The 22,281-nt window shown below is 38.1% G+C and overlaps 1 long non-coding RNA gene across 1 annotated transcript; it reads right to left on the minus strand.

The window, feature by feature from the left end:
- Positions 1-623: 623 nt before the first annotated feature.
- Positions 624-20,378, minus strand: LOC119866820. The gene is made up of 3 exons (XR_005381325.1): positions 20,274-20,378; positions 19,962-20,092; positions 624-754 (listed from the first exon to the last, which is right to left on the minus strand). It is a non-coding gene; the product is annotated as an uncharacterized LOC119866820 (long non-coding RNA).
- Between the last annotated feature and the right edge of the window lie 1,903 nt (positions 20,379-22,281).

A 22,281-nucleotide genomic window follows, 5' to 3' on the forward strand; every position in this document is an offset into this window, starting at 1 on the left:
AAAAAAATCTGTTAAAACGACAGTATTTGATAAATATCAAGTTGTTCCTCTTTGGCATTATTAAGAAAAAAACAAACAAGAATTATATATGCATTAATTATCATTGCTGAAAGAGAAGGTAAGAAAAGGAAATTCCTAACTGTTCATTTTAAGCCAAATTATAGGATAAATGTGTCTTCTTCATCAGTGTGTGTTTATTCATTAATGTATTAAATAAGGAAACACATTTACAGTTAATAATGTATGATTTTGTCTTAAAAATGTAGGAATGGTTGAAAATGTTGGGTAAAAATGTCTACAGTATTAACATTAGTCTGAAATGGGTATAACCCCAGAATAATAGCAATAATTCTATTTGAAATAGGGATAAAATGGGTGAATTGAGGGTGTCTGTGTGAGTGAACTCTCAGCTACATGTGCAAATATGTTCAGGATTAAGGAATTAATTTATAAAAATTTTCTGGCCAGTGTTTTATAAATTCCATAAATAATTCTTTCAAATAATATATTTCTTTGAACAGGGAATATATGTATATATTTTAAGAACTGCTTTTTGCAAGATAAAACTGTCAAGCCTTTTCTTTTCTTTTTTTTTAATTTATTTTTTATTGGTGTTCAATTTACTAACATACAGAATAACCCCCCGTGCCCGTCATGTCAAGCCTTTTCATAGGAATGTTGTCATACTTCAGTACTTGTGTGGAGAACTTTAAAGCTCAGGACATTTGCCAAAAGTCTCAAAGGTGAAACTCATCTGTAAGGCAAGTCAATAATGAGACTGATTAGTTGGAATTATAGTAAGACTCTGCAGCTGAGAATGAAAAGGACTACAGATGGTCTCTGGAACTACTTACTACTTATCCTGGTGGCCCAGCATGAAAAGTAAGGTACAGGCTATCTCTATGTATTGCATAAAACTTAAATTTTAATTAGGAGCTCCTGGTGGGTTATATTATCACCATGACTCCTCATTGCACTGCTGACATTCTTTTATACAAAGGTAAGTACAATGAAATTCACAGGCTCCCTACACCTTATGATGGTGCCATTTGCTACTAGGGCATCCAAAGCCAAAAATAATGTTTTCAAAGTATTCTAGATGATATTTATTAATCAGCTAATATAAAACAGATAATATAAACATACCAGGTCAAGAATGGCTTTAACTGGTCTAAATTTCCAATAACACAATTGAGAGAGTATTGTGATTAGGATAATCTATAAGAAGACTTTGTTAACAAACAATTCCCTCTTTAGGTATTTGGGAAGACTGGAAATGACAAATTGATGCTTTCAAAATTTTAAAAAACTATCTTGTAAAATTAAGTGGAATAGTAAAATGTAGGTGAAAATGTTAAAAATCAGGTCTAGTTGAAATGATAAAATGTAAATTATAATATGTGAAGGAACTGGATATCTGTAATAGCAATAAAAACTGCACATGATATATACTTCCAAAAATATTTGAGGAAAATTTCAGAATACGATATAGTGTAATGGTGGTGGATTTATATAGCGAATCCTGTTTTAGACCTCCTTTGCCTGTGTTTCCTCCAAGGTCCTAGAATGGACCCTAACAACCACCTACTCACAATTTTGTCCTTATTAATGCCTTCCACCCAATTAATTGCCCCATCCCCCCAACCACCTCCCTTCCAACAACCCTCAGGTTATTTTGTAAGTTAAGAGGCTTTTATGGTTTGTCTCCCTCTCTGATTTCATCTTATTTTATTTTCCCCTCCCTTCCCTTATGGTCTTGTTTTGTTTCTTAAATTCCACATATGAGTGAAACTGTATGATAACTGTTTTTCTCTTCAAATGGGCTTTTGGACAAAACATTTAAAGTTGGCATTTCTATACACTAACAATGAGACTGAAGAAAGAGAAATTAAGGAGTCAATCCCATTTACAATTGCACCCAAAAGCATAAGATACCTAGGAATAAACCTAACCAAAGATGTAAAGGATCTATACCCTCAAAACTATAGAACACTTCTGAAAGAAATTGAGGAAGACACAAGAGATGGAAAAATATTCCATGCTCATGGATTGGCAGAATTAATATTGTGAAAATGTCAATGATACCCAGGGCAATATACACGTTTAATGCAATCCCTATCAAAATACCATGGACTTTCTTCAGAGAGTTAGAACAAATTATTTTAAGATTTGTGTGGAATCAGAAAAGACCCCGAATAGCCAGGGGAATTTTAAAAAAGAAAACCATATCTGGGGGCATCACAATGCCAGATTTCAGGTTGTACTACAAAGGTGTGGTCATCAAGACAGTGTGGTACTGGCACAAAAACAGACACATAGATCAGTGGAACAGAATAGAGAACCCAGAAGGGGACCCTGAACTTTATGGGCAACTAATATTCAATAAAGGAGGAAAGACTATCCATTGGAAGAAAGACAGTCTCTTCAATAAATGGTGCTGGGAAAATTGGACATCCACATGCAGAAGAATGAAACTAGACCACTCTCTTGCACCATACACAAAGATAAACTCAAAATGGATGAAAGATCTAAATGTGAGACAAGATTCTATCAAAATCCTAGAGAAGAACACAGGCAACACCCTTTTTGAACTCGGCCACAGTAACTTCTTGCAAGATACATCCACGAAGGCAAAAGAAACAAAAGCAAAAATAAACTATTGGGACTTCATCAAGATAAGAAGCTTTTGCACAGCAAAGGATACAGTCAACAAAACTCAAAGACAACCTACAGAATGGGAGAAGATATTTGCAAATGACATATCAGATAAAGGGCTAGTTTCCAAGATCTATAAAGAACTTATTAAACTCAACACCAAAGAAACAATCCAATCATGAAGTGGGCAAAAGACATGAAGAGAAATCTCACAGAGGAAGACATAGACATGGCCAACATGCATATGAGAAAATGCTCTGCATCACTTGCCATCAGGGAAATACAAATCAAAACCACAATGAGATACCACCTCACACCGGTGAGAATGGGGCAAATTAACAAGGCAGGAAACAACAAATGTTGGAGAGGATGTGGAGAAAAGGGAACCCTCTTACACTGTTGGTGGGAATGTGAACTGGTGCAGCCACTCTGGAAAACTGTGTGGAGGTTCCTCAAAGAGTTAAAAATAGACCTGCCCTACGACCCAGCAATTGCACTATTGGGGATTTACCCCAAAGATACAGATGCAGTGAAACGCCGGAACACCTGCACCCCGATGTTTATAGCAGCAATGGCCACGATAGCCAAACTGTGGAAGGAGCCTCGGTGTCCAACGAAAGACGAATGGATAAAGAAGATGTGGTTTATGTATACAATGGAATATTACTCAGCTATTAGAAATGACAAATACCCACCATTTGCTTCAACGTGGATGGAACTGGAGGGTATTATGCTGAGTGAAGTAAGTCAGTCGGAGAAGGACAAACATTATATGTTCTCATTCATTTGGGGAATATAAATAATAGTGAAAGGGAATATAAGGGAAGGGAGAAGAAATGTGTGGGAAATATCAGAAAGGGAGACAGAACGTAAAGACTGCTAACTCTGGGAAACGAACTAGGGGTGGTAGAAGGGGAGGAGGGCGGGGGGTGGGAGTGAATGGGTGACGGGCACTGGGGGTTATTCTGTATGTTAGTAAATTGAACACCAATAAAAAATTTAAAAAAAAAGTTGACAAGAGAACTGAATAAACTCTTCTCTTCCTGTTCATTCTCTATTACTATTTTTGAATGGTGAATTTTGGTTGTGTGTATCCAGACTTAAAACTAGGCAAAACAAGCAAGCAAACGAACAAACAAAAAAACAAAAAAAAATAAAACAAACAAAAAACCAACCATGGAAACCTAAATCATGTGAACTTTTTGCATTTACTCTTAGAGTCCAGTGAAATACATTGAGCAATTTGATAGTCTTTCAGTTTATATGCTTCTGATAGGATGATTAATTTTTTAAAGATCAGAGTAGTTTTTGTTTTGAATTATTTTTAGTGGTATTAGTTATACCTAAGAGGTAAATATGTCTGGAGGGCTAACAACCAAATGAGGCTGGAACTGTAACTGGGATCATGGGTTGATGTATTCTGTCTATATGGCTGTTGGTATAACTTGACTTTTTATCTTTTTCTTTCTGATTTTTTGTTAAATACATGCATACATCCCAACATCTATCATGTACCAAAATATCATGTTTGCACTTTTATTTATTACTATGATAATTTACACTGCCAACATAAGAAGATGTATACCTACTTATATTTTATTGTCTCTTTAAAATTTACTTTTTAAAAAAGATTTTATTTATTCATGAGAGACACACAGAGAGAGAGAGAGGCAGAGACACAGGCAGAGGGAGAAGCAGGCTCCATGCCAGGAGCTCAATGTGGGACTTGATCCCAGAATTCTGGGATCACACCCTGAACCAAAGGCAGATGCCCAACCACAGAGCTACCCAGGCATCCCTAAAATTTACTTTATTGAGGAAAATGTTCAGGCCTGGAGGTTTCATGTGTTTTCCATAGTAGCCATTTTATGATTACTAAATGCTAGCTTACTGTTGATTTTGCCTTGTAACTTTGCTAGAACTCTAAGGCCACCAATAAAAGCTCATTATCCCAGTTCCCTCACCTACCAGGGCAAATTTAAAGGAGAAAATGTATTTTAGACTGAAATGCTAGTGCTAGAATTGACACTTAAGCTAGAAATTTTATTTTACATAATTATGTATCTACCTCAATCATTCTCTTTGTCAGAGTATAATTATATGGGTTGACCCTCAGTGATGAAAACAGAACACACTGTGTATATTAAGATTTAATAGAGTGCTTTGGATGCTCATAAAATCATCCAAAGAGCTGGAGAAGTGGGACTCAGGGGGCCACTACTAGACTTTCTGGAATCCAGAATAGACCCCAATAGTGCGATCTTAAAGTCAAAGGGTCTTGATGCTATTGCCACTGCCTCACCATCCTCAACACCCTTGTTGCTCTGTACAGTCAGTGGAATACAGGAGGGCTGCCACAATTGCTTCTCCCTTACATCTCATCATCTTGCTCACCAGCAGTGATTATATCAGTACATGTCTTCTGCTTTAACCCAAATTCTAAAGCTAATATTGTTACATCTAATTGGTGGAACATAATTTGCAAAGAAAACCTTGGCTAAAAAATCAATTCACAGATTCCAAGTGTTTTATGTAACAGAAAACATACTAAAGGAGAGTAGAGTCTGAGTCATCAATGATATCTATTATATTAACATTCATTTTTATTATAGCCTTTTTACTGTAGAGTAAAACCAAGGTAAATAAAAATACATAGAGCTTATAGTTTAATGAACTAGAAGGCAAATACCATTATAACCACATCTCAAGTTACAAAATAGAACTCTGACAGTCACCTGGAAATTGTTACATTTGTCCATTTCAAGTACAATTTTTTCTCTCTCCCCATCCAAAATTAACCACTGTACTTTGACATTAAAAATTATTTGCATTTCTTTATAGTTTTATGTATTCATGTATACCCAAATATGCATCCTGAGACACTTGAATTTCATCTTGTCCGTGTTTTTTTCCTTTACTTTTAATGTACAACTCTCCCTCCCACCATCTCTTACATTTCTGTATAATTTATCTTTTGAGGAATCACAGCTATTCACTAGGCAGTGTCTCCCCCATCTGGAATGCATGATTGCATGCATATAGTAGAGCTCAACATATACATCTGTCCTCTTTATATTTGTGGCAATTTACAAATCCAGAAACTTTATCATATTTGGTTTGATATCCTTTACAAGACAGACTAGGGATGGTATTACGTTCTTTCATTTGGAGGACACTAATATCTTCCTCTCGTTTTGGAATCAGAGCAGCTATTATTATTCAATGCCACAGCTTGTACTCAATGTCTTTAGTCATTTTTCTTGTCAAAAGTGTATTTTCTATATTCCTCAGAACAGCTTCTTGAGAACCATATTCCTTAAATTCTGGCATATTGATAACAGTTTCTCTGGTTCTTTAAACTTGAAAGTCACTTTTGCTGTAAATTCTTGCCATCCCTTTATTTTCTTGAGTACCTTAAATTTAAATTATGACTCCTTTTTTAAGTACTCAGGAGCCTGAAAAACATGTGTTTTTCTATATTACCCGAAAACATTACAAGTTAGGAATTTGGGACTAATCTTATAATTTTTGAAGGGAAGCACTCAAATCCCATCCTGGTAGTTATTAGTGGCCTCTCTAAACCAATCAAATAGGATTCCATTGCATTTGAGAGAATTTTAGGACACCTAAATACCTAAATTTATAAATTTTCTTTAAAAATCTTAAATAAATCTGAATTAAAATGTTCAAGAATAACATATAATTGGGTTATTATCAGTATATCTATTTAAGTTTTCTAATTTTCTTTCAAGGAATGTATAGCTTTATAGGTACCCTGATTTCTTATAAAATAGAATTCCTATAAATATCCTATAGGCTTTTTGCATCTGCTATCCCCATTTCTCATTTCACACAGGCTTTAACATACGAAGAGAGAATGAAACTTGCTGAAACCATTAAAATAATTATGATGCAGAGATTACATGACTATTACTTTAATATATTGTGAACTAGCTCCAAAGGGACAGACGCTGCCCTTTATGTCTGTTTTACCTATATCTCATTAGTAAGGCACATAATCAAAGAGAAAAAAAAATGAGGACAGGTTAAGGGATCTCTTAGAAAACATAAAGCATAACAAAACAAAACAAAACAAAAACATTCACAATAGAGGGGTCCCAGAAGAAGAGAGGGAAAATGATGAAACTTATTTAAAGAAATAATAGCTGTAAACTTCCCAAACTTAGAGAACAAAAGAGACATTCAGGTTCAAGAAGTACAGAAAGTTCCGAACAAGACAAACCCAAGGAGGTACAGAGATTAACACATAATAATTAAAATGTCAAATGTTAAAGATAGAATTTTACAAGTGATTAAGAGAGGCAATAAGTTATGTATAAGGGAAACCCTATAAGGGTATTGGCTGATTTTTCAGCAGTAACTTTGTAGGCTGGCAGGGAGTGTCATGATATATTCAAAGAGCTGAAAGGAAAAAATCTACATCAAAAATATTCTACATTAAGCAAGCTTATCATTCAGAATTGAAGAGGAAATAAAAGGGTTCCCAGGCAAAAGTTAAAGGAGTTTATCACCACTAAACTGGCCTAGTAAGAAATGTTAAAGGGACTTCTTTAAGTGCAAAAGAAATGGTCACAATTAAATGTGAGAGAATTTAGATAAAAATATGTAAAATATGACTGTCTTCCCATAAAATGTAGAGGAGGGAGTAAAATAAATTTTTTAGGAATGTGTTTAAACTTAAATGATTTTAAACTTATATATATGGCTATATATTTAGGATACTATAAATGAACATCATAGTAACCACAAATCCAAACTGTAATAGATACACAAAAAAAGGAACACATAACACTATGGCAACTAATCAAATACAAAGAAAGAGACCAAGGGAAGAAAGGAACAGTAAAGAACCACAAAACAACTAGAAAAAAAGTACAAAACAGTATTAAGTACATAACCCATCAATAATTACTTTGAATTTAAATGAACCAAATGCTCTGATTGAAAGACATACATACAATGATAGAATGAATAAAAAACACAAGACCCATCTATATGCTTCCTGCAAGAGACTCACCTCAGACCTAAAGACACAGAGAAACTGAAAATGAAAGGTTGGAAAAACATGAGCCATGCAAATGCAAGTGAAAAAAAAATAAGTCCAAGGCAGCAATACTTATACTAGACAAAATAGTCTTGAAAATAAACACTGTAACAAAAGATAAAGAAAGGCATTTTATAATGATAAAGGGATCAATCCAACAAGAGGACATAATAATTATAAATATTTATGTACCCAACATTAGAGCACCTAAATATATAAAACAAATATTAGTGGGCAAAATGAGAGAAACTGATGGTAATATATTAATAATAATAGGGGAATTTAGCACCCCACTGACATCAATAGATAGATCATCCAGATAATCAATAACGAAACAGTGTATTTGAATGACACATTAGGCCAGATGGATGTAACAGATATAAACAGAACATTCCATTCCAAAACAACAGAATATACATTCTTTTCAAGGCTGAATGGAACATTTTACAGAATGAATCCTTGTTAGCCCACAAAAAGAAAAAATCTCAAAAAATTTAAAATACTGATGTATCTTTTCCAAATACAACAGTATGAAACTGGAAATGAATCACAAGTAAACAACTGGAAAAAACCAGAAACACATGGTTGCTAAACAATATGCTACTAAAGAATAAAGGGACTAATGAAGAAATTTAAAAAATACATGGAGAAAAATGAAAATGAAACACAACAGTCCAAAAATCTTTGGAGCACAGCAAAAGCTGTTCTAAGAGGGAAATATATAACAATATAGGTCGACTTCAAGAAAAAAGGAAAATCCCAAACAACCTAACATTACACCTAATGGACTAGAAAAAGAAAGCAAAGCCCAAGGTAAGTAGAAAGCAGGGACGATAAAGATCAGAGCAGAAATAAATGACAGATTAAAAGAAAAAAAATGAAATCAAAAGCAGGTTCTTTGACAATATAAACAAAACTGATAAGCTCTTAGCCAGACAAATCAAGAAAAGAGAAAGGATCCCCAAAACAGAATCAGAAATGAAAAACCAGAACTAATGGCTCATACTATTGAAATACAAAACATTGTAAGACAATACAACAAAATCTATATGCTAACAAATTGGACAACCTAGAAGAAATGGATAGATGCCTCATAACATGAAATCTCCTAAAACTGAATCAAGAATGAAAACCTGACTATACTAATTTCTGTTAGCAAATTAAATCAATAAAATAAAAAACTACGCAAAGCAAAGGTCTGGGACCAGATGCAAAGGTAAATTCTACCAAACATTAAAAAAAGTTAATGCCCATTTTCCTGAAACCGTTCCAAAAAATAGAAAGAAAGGAAAGCTTTGAAATATATTGTATGGGCTGGCATTACCCTGATACTTAAACCAGACACAGACACCACAAAGAAAGAAACTATAGGCTAATATTCCTAATGGACAGATATGCAAAAGTATTAGCAAAGCATACCCAACAATACATTAAAAGGATCATTCAGGAGGGGCAAGGTGGCGGAAGAGTAGGGTCTCCAAATCACCTGTCTCCACCAAACTACCTAGAAAACCTTCAAATTATCCTGAAAATCTATGAATTCGGCCTGAGATTTAAAGAGAGACCAGCTGGAATGCAACAGTGAGAAGAGTTCGCGCTTCTATCAAGGTAGGAAGACGGGGAAAAAGAAATAAAGACACAAAAGACCTCCAAGGGGGAGGGGCCCGCGAGGAGCCGGGCTGAGGTCGGGGCGAGTGTCCCCAGGACAGGAGAGCCCCGTCCCGGAGACGCAGGAGCTGCACCGACCTTCCCGGGGGAAAGGGGCTCGCGGGGAGGTGGAGCAGGACCCGGGAGGGCGGGGATGCCCTCGGGCTCCCGGGGACACTAACACACACCTGCGCCCCGGGAGAGTGCGCCGAGCTCCCTAAGGGCTGCAGCGCGCACGGCGGGACCCGGAGCAGCTCGGGGGGCTCGGGCGGCGGCTCCGCGGAGGGGGCTGCACGGCCCCGGGAGCAGCTCCGCCGGGCTCGGGCAGAGGAAGAGGCTCCGTGCGGAGGGGGCTGCGCGGTTCCAGGAGCAGCTCGGAGGGGCTCGGGCGGCGGCTCCGCGGAGGGGGCTGCGCGGCCCGGGAGCGCGAATCCAACAGCGCAGGCCCCGGAGCACAGGGCGCCGGGACACAGCCCAGGATCCCGCCTTCCCCGGGACAGGCAGAGGCCGGGAGGGCCCAGGACAGCGAGGACGCTCCTGCCCCGAGCTGAGCAGATCAGCGGCCCCGCCCGGAGCCTCCAGGCCCTGCAGACGGAGTTCCTGCCGGAGCTGAATCCAGGTTTCCAGAGCTGCCCCGCCACTGGGGCTGTTCCTCCTGCGGCCTCACGGGGTAAACAACCCCCACTGAGCCCTGCACCAGGCAGGGGCACAGCAGCTCCCCCAACTGCTAACACCTGAAAATCAGCACAACAGGCCCCTCCCCCAGAAGACCAGCTAGACGGACAACTTCCAGGAGAAGCCAAGGGACTTAAAGAACACAGAATCAGAAGATACTCCCCTGTGGTTCTTTTTTTTTTTTTTTTTTTTTGGTTTTTTTTTTGTTGTTGTTGTTTTTTTGTTGTTTTTTTTTGTTTTGTTTTGTTTTGCTTTTTGATTTGTTTCCTCCCCCACCCCCCTTTTTTTTCTCCTTTCTTTTTCTTTCTCTTTTTCTTCTTTTTTTTTCTTTCGTTTTTTTTTCTCTTCCCTTTTTTTTCTCTTTCTCTTTTCTTTCCTTCTTTCTCTCCTCTCTTTTTCTCTTTTTCCCAATACAACTTGCTTTTGGCCACTCTGCACTGAGCAAAATGACTAGAAGGAAAACCTCACCTCAAAAGAAAGAATCAGAAACAGTCCTCTCTCCCACAGAGTTACAAAATCTGGATTACAATTCAATGTCAGAAAGCCAATTCAGAAGCACTATTATACAGCTACTGGTGGCTCTAGAAAAAAGTATAAAGGACTTAAGAGACTTCATGACTGCAGAATTTAGAGCTAATCAGGCAGAAATTAAAAATCAATTGAATGAGATGCAATCCAAACTAGAAGTCCTAACGACGAGGGTTAACGAGGTGGAAGAACGAGTGAGTGACATAGAAGACAAGTTGATAACAAAGAGGGAAACTGAGGAAAAAAGAGACAAACAATTAAAAGACCATGAAGATAGATTAAGGGAAATAAACGACAGCCTGAGGAAGAAAAACCTACGTTTAATTGGGGTTCCCGAGGGCGCCGAAAGGGACAGAGGGCCAGAATATGTATTTGAACAAATTCTAGCTGAAAACTTTCCTAATCTGGGAAGGGAAACAGGCATTCAGATCCAGGAAATAGAGAGATCCCCCCCTAAAATCAATAAAAACCGTTCAACACCTCGACATTTAATTGTGAAGCTTGCAAATTCCAAAGATAAGGAGAAGATCCTTAAAGCAGCAAGAGACAAGAAATCCCTGACTTTTATGGGGAGGAGTATTAGGGTAACAGCAGACCTCTCCACAGAGACCTGGCAGGCCAGAAAGGGCTGGCAGGATATATTCAGGGTCCTAAATGAGAAGAACATGCAACCAAGAATACTTTATCCAGCAAGGCTCTCATTCAAAATGGAAGGAGAGTTAAAGAGCTTCCAAGACAGGCAGCAACTAAAAGAATATGTGACCTCCAAACCAGCTCTGCAAGAAATTTTAAGGGGGACTCTTAAAATTCCCCTTTAAGAAGAAGTTCAGTGGAACAGTCCACAAAAACAAAGACTGAATAGATATCATGATGACACTAAACTCATATCTCTCAATAGTAACTCTGAATGTGAACGGGCTTAATGACCCCATCAAAAGGCGCAGGGTTTCAGACTGGATAAAAAGGCAGGACCCATCTATTTGCTGTCTACAAGAGACTCATTTTAGACAGAAGGACACCTACAGCCTGAAAATAAAAGGTTGGAGAACCATTTACCATTCGAATGGTCCTCAAAAGAAAGCAGGGGTAGCCATCCTTATATCAGATAAACTAAAATTTACCCCAAAGACTGTAGTGAGAGATGAAGAAGGACACTATATCATACTTAAAGGATCTATTCAACAAGAGGACTTAACAATCCTCAATATATATGCTCCGAATGTGGGAGCTGCCAAATATATAAATCAATTATTAACCAAAGTGAAGAAATACTTAGATAATAATACACTTATACTTGGTGACTTCAATCTAGCTCTTTCTATACTCGATAGGTCTTCTAAGCACAACATCTCCAAAGAAACGAGAGCTTTAAATGATACACTGGACCAGATGGATTTCACAGATATCTACAGAACTTTACATCCAAACTCAACTGAATACACATTCTTCTCAAGCGCACATGGAACTTTCTCCAGAATAGACCACATATTGGGACACAAATCGGGTCTGAACCGATACCAAAAGATTGGGATTGTCCCCTGCATATTCTCGGACAATAATGCCTTGAAATTAGAACTAAATCACAACAAGAAGTTTGGAAGGACCTCAAACACGTGGAGGTTAAGGACCATCCTGCTAAAAGATAAGAGGGTCAACCAGGAAATTAAGGAAGAATTAAAAAGATTCATGGAAACTAATGTGAATGAAGATACAACCGTTCAAAATCTTTGGGATGCAGCAAAAGCAGTCCTGAGGGGGAAATACATCGCAATACAAGCATCCATTCAAAAACTGGAAAGAACTCAAATACAAAAGCTAACCTTACACATAAAGGAGCTAGAGAAAAAACAGCAAATAGATCCTACACCCAAGAGAAGAAGGGAGTTAATAAAGATTCGAGCAGAACTCAACGAAATCGAGACCAGAAGAACTGTGGAACAGATCAACAGAACCAGGAGTTGGTTCTTTGAAAGAATTAATAAGATAGATAAACCATTAGCCAGCCTTATTAAAAAGAAGAGAGAGAAGACTCAAATTAATAAAATCATGAATGAGAAAGGAGAGATCACTACCAACACCAAGGAAATACAAACGATTTTAAAAACATATTATGAACAGCTATACGCCAATAAATTAGGCAATCTAGAAGAAATGGACGCATTCCTGGAAAGCCACAAACTACCAAAACTGGAACAGGAAGAAATAGAAAACCTGAACAGGCCAATAACCAGGGAGGAAATTGAAGCAGTCATCAAAAACCTCCCAAGACACAAGAGTCCAGGGCCAGATGGCTTCCCAGGGGAATTTTATCAAACGTTTAAAGAAGAAACCATACCTATTCTCCTAGCGCTGTTTGGAAAGATAGAAAGAGATGGAGTACTTCCAAATTCATTCTATGAGGCCAGCATCACCTTAATTCCAAAGCCAGACAAAGACTCCACCAAAAAGGAGAATTACAGACCAATATCCCTGATGAACATGGATGCAAAAATTCTCAACAAGATACTGGCCAATAGGATCCAACAGTACATTAAGAAAATTATTCAGCATGACCAAGTAGGATTTATCCCTGGGACACAAGGCTGGTTCAACACCCATAAAACAATCAATGTGATTCATCATATCAGCAAGAGAAAAACCAAGAACCATATGATCCTCTCATTGGATGCAGAGAAAGCATTTGACAAAATACAGCATCCATTCCTGATCAAAACTCTTCAGAGTGTAGGGATAGAGGGAACATTCCTCGACATCTTAAAAGCCATCTACGAAAAGCCCACAGCAAATATCATTCTCAATGGGGAAGCACTAGGAGCCTTTCCCCTAAGATCAGGAACAAGACAGGGATGTCCACTCTCACCACTGCTGTTCAACATAGTACTGGAAGTCCTAGCCTCAGCAATCAGACAACAAAAAGACATTAAAGGCATTCAAATTGGCAAAGAAGAAGTCAAACTCTCCCTCTTCGCCGATGACATGATACTCTACATAGAAAACCCAAAAGTCTCCACCCCAAGATTGCTAGAACTCATACAGCAATTCGGTAGCGTGGCAGGATACAAAATCAATGCCCAGAAGTCAGTGGCATTTCTATACACTAACAATGAGACTGAAGAAAGAGAAATTAAGGAGTCAATCCCATTTACAATTGCACCCAAAAGCATAAGATACCTAGGAATAAACCTAACCAAAGATGTAAAGGATCTATACCCTCAAAACTATAGAACACTTCTGAAAGAAATTGAGGAAGACACAAAGAGATGGAAAAATATTCCATGCTCATGGATTGGCAGAATTAATATTGTGAAAATGTCAATGTTACCCAGGGCAATATACACGTTTAATGCAATCTCTATCAAAATACCATGGACTTTCTTCAGAGAGTTAGAACAAATTATTTTAAGATTTGTGTGGAATCAGAAAAGACCCCGAATAGCCAGGGGAATTTTAAAAAAGAAAACCATATCTGGGGGCATCACAATGCCAGATTTCAGGTTGTACTACAAAGCTGTGGTCATCAAGACAGTGTGGTACTGGCACAAAAACAGACACATAGATCAGTGGAACAGAATAGAGAATCCAGAAGTGGACCCTGAACTTTATGGGCAACTAATATTCGATAAAGGAGGAAAGACTATCCATTGGAAGAAAGACAGTCTCTTCAATAAATGGTGCTGGGAAAATTGGACATCCACATGCAGAAGAATGAAACTAGACCACTCTCTTTCACCATACACAAAGATAAACTCAAAATGGATGAAAGATCTAAATGTGAGACAAGATTCCATCAAAATCCTAGAGAAGAACACAGGCAACACCCTTTTTGAACTCGGCCATAGTAACTTCTTGCAAGATACATCCACGAAGGCAAAAGAAACAAAAGCAAAAATGAACTATTGGGACTTCATCAAGATAAGAAGCTTTTGCACAGCAAAGGATACAGTCAACAAAACTCAAAGACAACCTACAGAATGGGAGAAGATATTTGCAAATGACATATCAGATAAAGGGCTAGTTTCCAAGATCTATAAAGAACTTATTAAACTCAACACCAAAGAAACAAACAATCCAATCATGAAATGGGCAAAAGACATGAACAGAAATCTCACAGAGGAAGACATAGACATGGCCAACATGCATATGAGAAAATGTTCTGCATCACTTGCCATCAGGGAAATACAAATCAAAACTACAATGAGATACCACCTCACACCAGTGAGAATGGGGCAAATTAACAAGGCAGGAAACAACAAATGTTGGAGAGGATGCGGAGAAAAGGGAACCCTCTTACACTGTTGGTGGGAATGTGAACTGGTGCAGCCACTCTGGAAAACTGTGTGGACGTTCCTCAAACAGTTAAAAATATACCTGCCCTACGACCCAGGAATTGCACTGTTGGGGATTTACCCCAAAGATACAAATGCAATGAAACGCCGGGACACCTGCACCCCAATGTTTATAGCAGCAATGTCCACAATAGCCAAACTGTGGAAGGAGCCTCGGTGTCCAACGAAAGATGAATGGATAAAGAAGATGTGGTTTATGTATACAATGGAATATTACTCAGCTATTAGAAATGACAAATACCCACCATTTGCTTCAACGTGGATGGAACTGGAGGGTATTATGCTGAGTGAAGTAAGTCAGTCGGAGAAGGACAAACATTATATGTTCTCATTCATTTGGGGAATATAAATAATAGTGAAAGGGAATATAAGGGAAGGGAGAAGAAATGTGTGGGAAATATCAGAAAGGGAGACAGAACGTAAAGACTGCTAACTCTGGGAAACGAACTAGGGGTGGTAGAAGGGGAGGAGGGCGGGGGGTGGGAGTGAATGGGTGACGGGCACTGGGTGTTATTCTGTATGTTAGTAAATTGAACACCAATAAAAAATACATTAAAAAAAAAGGATCATTCACCATAATTATGTGGGATTTATTCTGGCTATGCAAGGATGGTTGAATATGAATGTGATAAACCATATCAACAAAAGGAAAGGTAGAAGTCATATAATTGCAGTAGAAACAGAAAAAGTACTAGCCCAAATTCAACATCTGTTCATAAAAACTCTCAATAAGGTGGGTTTAGAGGGAAAATACTTCAATATATTGGACCATATAAAAGAACCATATAAAAAAACTACAGTTAACAACATATGCAATGGGAGAAAGCTGAGAACTTATTCTTAAGATCAGGAACAAGATGAAAATGTCTACTATCACCAATTTTTTTAGTAATAAATTTATTTTTTATTGGTGTTCAATTTGCCAACATACAGAATAACACCCAGTGCTCATCCTTCAAGTGCCCCCCTCAGTGCCCGTCACCCATTCACCCGCACCGCCCACCCTCCTCCCCTTCCACCACCCCTACTTCATTTCCCAGAGTTAGGAGTCTTTATGTTCTGTCTCCCTTTCTGATATCTCATACCCATTTCTTCCCCCTTCCCTTCACTATTCCTTTCACTTCCCTTCACTATTCCTTTCACTATTATTTATATTCCCCAAATGAATGAGAAGATATAATGTTTGTCCTTCTCTGATTGACTCATTTCACTGCCTCTGTATCTGTGGGGTAAATCCTCAACAGTGCAATTGCTGGGTCGTAGGGCAGATCTATTTTTAACTCTTTGGGGAACCTCCACACAGTTTTCCAAAGTGGCTGCACCAGCTCACATTCCCACAAACAGTGCAAGAAGGTTCCCCTTTCTCCCCGTCCTTTCCAACATTTGTGGTTTCCTGCCTTGTTAATTTTCCCCATTCTCACTGGTGTGAGGTGGTATCTCATTGTGGTTTTGTTTGTATTTCCCTGATGGCAAATGATGCAGAGCATTTTCTCATGTGCTTGTTGGCCATGTCTATGTCTTCCTCTGTGAGATTTCTGTTCATGTCTTTTGCCCATTTCATGATTGGATTGTTTGTTTCTTTGCTGTTGAGTTTAACAAGTTCTTTATAGATCTTGGAAACTAGCCCTTTATCTGATAGGTCATTTGGAAATATCTTCTCCCATTCTGTAGGTTGTCTTTTAGTTTTGTTGACTGTATCCTTTGCTGTGCAAAAACTTCTTATCTTGATGAAGTCCCAATAGTTCATTTTTGCTTTTGTTTCTTTTGCCTTCGTGGATGTATCTTGCAAGAAGTTACTGTGGCCGAGTTCAAAAAGGGTGTTGCCTGTGTTCTCCTCTAGGATTTTGATGGGATCTTGTCTCACATTTAGATCTTTCATCCATTTTGAGTTTATCTTTGTGTATGGTGAAAGAGAGTGGTCTAGTTTCATTCTTCTGCATGTGGATGTCCAATTTTCCCAGCACCATTTATTGAAGAGACTGCCTTTCTTCCAATGGATAGTCTTTCCTCCTTTGTCGAATATTAGTTGACCATAAAGTTCAGGGTCCACTTCTGGGTTCTCTATTCTGTTCCATTGATCTATGTGTCTGTTTTTGTGCCTGTACCACACTGTCTTGATGACCACAGCTTTGTAGTACAACCTGAAATCTGGCATTGTGATGCCCCCAGATATGGTTTTCTTTTTTAAAATTCCGCTGGCTATTCGGGGTCTTTTCTGATTCCACACAAATCTTAAAATAATTTGTTCTAACTCTCTGAAAAAAGTCCATGGTGCTTTGATAGGGATTGCATTAAACGTGTCAATTGCCCTGGTTAACATTGACATTTTCACAATATTAATTCTTCCATTCCATGAGCATGGAATATTTTTCCATATCTTCGTGTCTTCCTCAATTTATTTCAGAAGTGTCCTGTAGTTTTTAGGGTATATCCTTTCCTTATTTGGTTAGTTTTATTCCTAGGTATCTTATGCTTTTGGGTGCAATTGTAAATGGGACTGACTCCTTAATTTGTCTTTCTTCAGTTTCATTGTTAGTGTATAGAAATGCCACTGATTTCTGGGCATTGATTATGTATCCTGTCACACTGCCAAATTGCTGTATGAGTTCTAGCAATCTTGGGGGTGGAGTCTTTTGTGTTTTCTATGTACAGCATCATGTCATCAGTGAAGAGAGAGAGTTTGATTTTTTCTTTGCCAGTTTGAATGCCTTTAATTTCTTTTTGTTGTCTGATTGCTGAAGCTAGGACTTCTAGTACTCTGTTGAATAGCAGTGGTGAGAGTGGACATCCCTGTCTTGTTCCTGATCTTAGGGGAAAGGCTCCCAGTGTTTCCCCATTGAGAATGATATTTGCTGTGGGCTTTTCGTAGATGGCTTTTAAGATGTTGAGGAATGTTCCCTCTATCCCTACACTCTGAAGAGTTTTGATCAGAAATGGATGCTGTATTTTGTCAAATGCTTTCTCTGCATCTCTTGAGAGGATCATATGGTTCTTGTGTTTTCTCTTGTTAATGTGATCAATCACATTGATTGTTTTACAAGTGTTGAACCAGGCTTGAATCCAGGGGATAAATCCTACTTTGTCATGGTGAATAATCTTCTTAATGCATTGTTGTATCCTATTGGCTAGTATCTTTTTTTAAAGATTTTATTTATTTATTCATGGTAGACAAAAAGAGGCAGACACACAGGCAGAGGGAGAAGCAGGCTCCATGCAGGGAGCCTGAAGTGGGACTCCATCTCCGGAACTCCAGGATCGTGCCCTGGGCCGAAAGGCAGGCGCCAAACCGCTGAGCCACCCAGGGATCCCTATTGGCTAGTATCTTGTTGAGAATTTGCATCCATGTTCATCAGGGATATTGGTCTATAATCCTCCTTTTTGGTGGGGTCTTTGTCTGGTTTTGGAATGAAGGTGATGCTGGCCTCATAGAATGAGTTTGGAAGTACTCCATCTCTTTCTATCTTTCCAAACAGTTTAGTAGAATAGGGACGGTTTCTTCTTCAAACGTTTGATAGAATTCCCTTGGGAAGCCATCTGGCCCTGGACTTTTGTGTCTTGGGAGGTTTTTGATGACTGCTTCAATTTCCTCCCTGGTTATTGGCCTGTTTAGGTTTTCTATTTCTTCCAGTTCCAGTTTTGGTAGTTTGTGGTTTTCCAGAAATGCGTCCATTTCTTCTAGATTGCCCAATTTATTGGTGTATACCTGGTCATAATATGTTTTTAAAATCGTTTGTATTTCCTTGGTGTTAGTAGTGATCTCTCCTTTCTCATTAATTAATTTATTAATTTAAGTTTTCTCTCTCTTCTTTTTAATAAGGTTGGCTAATGGTTTATCTATCTTATTAATTCTTTCAAAGAACTAACTCCTGATTTTGTTGTTTTGTTCCGCAGTTCTTCTGGTCGACAAGAGCCTTCCTTAACATGCATCACCCATTTAGTCCATCTCCCATCCACTTCTCTCTAACAACCCTCAGGTTAGAAGTAGACATTTTAAAGAAGTGACAAGAAAAAGGAAATGTCTCTGAGCTCCCAGGACAGCAAATTGTGGAAAGGAGAATATATGGAGGAATGAGTAAAAGATAATCCCACTAGCCTTTTAGTCAGTTTTGTTATAGAGATTCCTTTGGTTCCCTCTCTGGACTGAACATGATCTAGGGTTGTCTGTGATGATTAACTTCTGTCCTTCCCTGATAGAGAGGGACAGGGGAACACCTTTACAAATTTATGTCCTGCTTTTAGGCAAATAGGTGGAAGGTAGAGAGCTTTTTTTATATCTGTTTCTTCTCAGTTGCCTCAGCACAAAATAATTCATATGCCAAAGTGGCATATTTTGGGGTAGTATATCCTAATACTTTTCACAATGTTTTATTCCTAATAAAAATAAAGGAAATATGGTAAAACATTAAAATTTCACAAAGTTGAACATTGTAAATAAAGATATTAAATTCATAGTTATCTTTATTTTCAGTATACTTGAAATATTTTTTTAATTTTTATTTATTTATGATAGTCACACACAGAGAGAGAGGGAGAGGCAGAGACACAGGCAGAGGGAGAAGAAGGCTCCATGCACCAGAAGCCCGACATGGGATTCCATCCCGGGTCTCCAGGATCGCGCCCTGGGCCAAAGGCAGGCGCTAAACCGCTGCGCCACCCAGGGATCCCAGTATACTTGAAATATTTAAAATAATTTTATACAAGGGTAAACTGAGAATCAGAGAGTTAAGTTTGTCCCATAACTTATTCTTAGTTCTTGACAGAACTGAGAAAAAGGATCCATGTCCTCTGAGTTCCAATTAGTTACCCTTTCCTCCATACCTATCACATGTTCAGGTAACAAGGACACAGCATGTCTTCCATTAAAGCCAAAACATTTTTCACTGAGGCAAGAATAATGTATTTTAGCACACATTTCCCCTAGAGTAGCTGGTTCAATTGTACAGAATTCACAGAAGATATTTTACTCTACACAAGGGTTGAATGACCCTGCCTTTTTCTCCTGTGGATCCTTTTTGTAACTGTCAACAATGTGGGATATTACTTACTTTTTTCCATTGGGAATATGTAGTTGAAGGTATTAATAATAATCCCCATTGGTAAATGAAAGTTGGCCATCTATTACTAGCTCTCCAAACTTCAATTGATCAATTAGATGAAACCATAGTACTACTCCAATCTGACAAAAGAAAAAGGCATCTATAAATACCAGTACTCAACAGAGACTAATCCCACAACAGAAAAACTGAAGAATTCAATTTACATCTCTGACATGCATTATATCAGGTAGGCTATATCTGAAAAAGGTAACATCAGAAATAGACTGTGTCCAGTTACATATTAAGTTATGAAGCTTGTACCTTAGAGAAGATCTATAAATGAGAGAAAAATGTATTAGAAGTCAGAGGAAGTGAATCAAGGTGAGGATGTTCGTGCATCTCAGCATGATTAAAAGAATTTGTGAGAAATTATGTATGAAGCTGGAGTTACCTTTGGAGATTATGACAGAGTCTGTACCTAAAAAAATCCATTATGACAGTCTCACCTATCACCTAAAGCAACCAAATAAACATGTAAATCAAGGCCATATAATTCTTTGTGGACATATGCCTATGCAGTAAAGCTAACCCAAAAAATCATGGGAGGTTAAATACCAAAATCAGGTCATAGGTGTATAGTTGTATATCTTTTCATTAATGATTTATTTTACTTACTCTGCATTTGAAGTAGACCAGATAGAATCTAACTTAATAGAACTAGAGTGAAATTTTCTTCCCTTTTATGTATCTCACTTATATCACTTAGTAGAAAGTTGGTAAACAAAATGTGGTTTACTTTTAATACAACAAATAATCAATTTTCTCTAATGCTATGATTCAAAAGGTTTATTTTGTCCCCTTTGCATTTGTTGGCTTGATTATTGCACTGGTTTTAATGACTTAAGTATGAGCTTATATTACTAATGAGATAAAATATTCTTGTTCCATATAGAAATGAAGTTTATGTACATGGCCTACGGTTTGCTGAGTTCAGTCATTCACTGGGAAAGTCTCCGTTAGATTATAAGGTGAAAGCTCAAATAAATGATAGATATAAAGTGATACATATTTCAGCTAATACTAAAATACATATATGAAAAATATTCCAATCACATCTATATACCAAATCCTGTGAAAGATACAAAAGGAGCATGAGAATACAAGGAGCACCGAATATGGCAGGGGAAGAATGTCTATACAAAAACTCTTACTTTGGGAGAGCACATAATCTACATATAAGCAAAGTGATATGACATTAACAAGAAGAGAAATTTCAACTTATGCCTCAAGGAAGGCTTTCAAACCTTCAAAGGTTATCTGTGAAGGGTATCAGAAAATGAACAGAAACTGTCCCCCACCTTAGTAAATGTTGAATAGTCTGGTTTTGTCTAGAGAGTAGTAAGGGGTATAAGTAAACCCAGACCATATTCTATGCTTGGCTGTCATGCTAAGGACTTTAAGTTTTACTAGCTTTTCTACTTTGAGGAGTGGTGAGATGTTACAAGTGGGAGAATGAGATCCAGGAAAAAGTAAAACTTCACAACCTGGAGAATAATAGTGACAGTTACATAGTGAAGAAAAGTTTAAAGAGGAAATAGCTGACCTGAGGAGAGAAATTGTGAGCTATGGTCTGAGACGGCTATGCAATAGTCAGAAACATGTTTAGATTACTGAGTATAGTGAGAAATGGTACTGCAAAATCAGTGGTCATCACACAGTGGTGAATAGAATGCCAAGGAAGAGAGGGAACAAAGAGACGAATAAGAACATAAAGTGGTCGTGGAGGTGGTTTTGGTGGGAATGACAACTTTGGTCCTGGAGGGAACTTCAGTGGTCGAGGTGGCTTTGGTGGCAGTCGAGGTGGTGGTGGATACGGTGGCAGTGGGGATGGCTATCACGGATTTGGTAATGATGGAAGCAACTTTGGAGGTGGCGGAAGCTATAACAATTTTGGCAATTACAACAATCAATCCTCAAATTTTGGATCCATGAAAGGAGGAAATTTTGGAGGCAGAGGCTCCTAGGGAGGCCCCTATGGTGGTGGAGGCCAAGATTTTGCCAAACCATGAAACCAAGGTGGCTATGGCGGTTCCAGCAGCAGCAGCAGCAGCTATAGCAGTGGCAGAAGGTTTTAATTACTGCCAGGAAACAAAGCTTAGCAGGAGAGGAGAGCCAGAGAAGTGACAGGGAAACTACAGGCTACAACAGATTTGTGAACTCAGCCAAGCACAGTGGTGGCAGGGCCTAGCTGCCACAAAGAAGACGTGTTTTAGACAATACTCATGTGTATGGGCAAAAAACTCAAGGACTGTATTTGTGACTAATTGTA

This window comes from Canis lupus, chromosome 30 (assembly GCF_011100685.1).
Source record: "Canis lupus familiaris isolate Mischka breed German Shepherd chromosome 30, alternate assembly UU_Cfam_GSD_1.0, whole genome shotgun sequence".
NCBI classification, from domain to species: domain Eukaryota; kingdom Metazoa; phylum Chordata; class Mammalia; order Carnivora; family Canidae; genus Canis; species Canis lupus.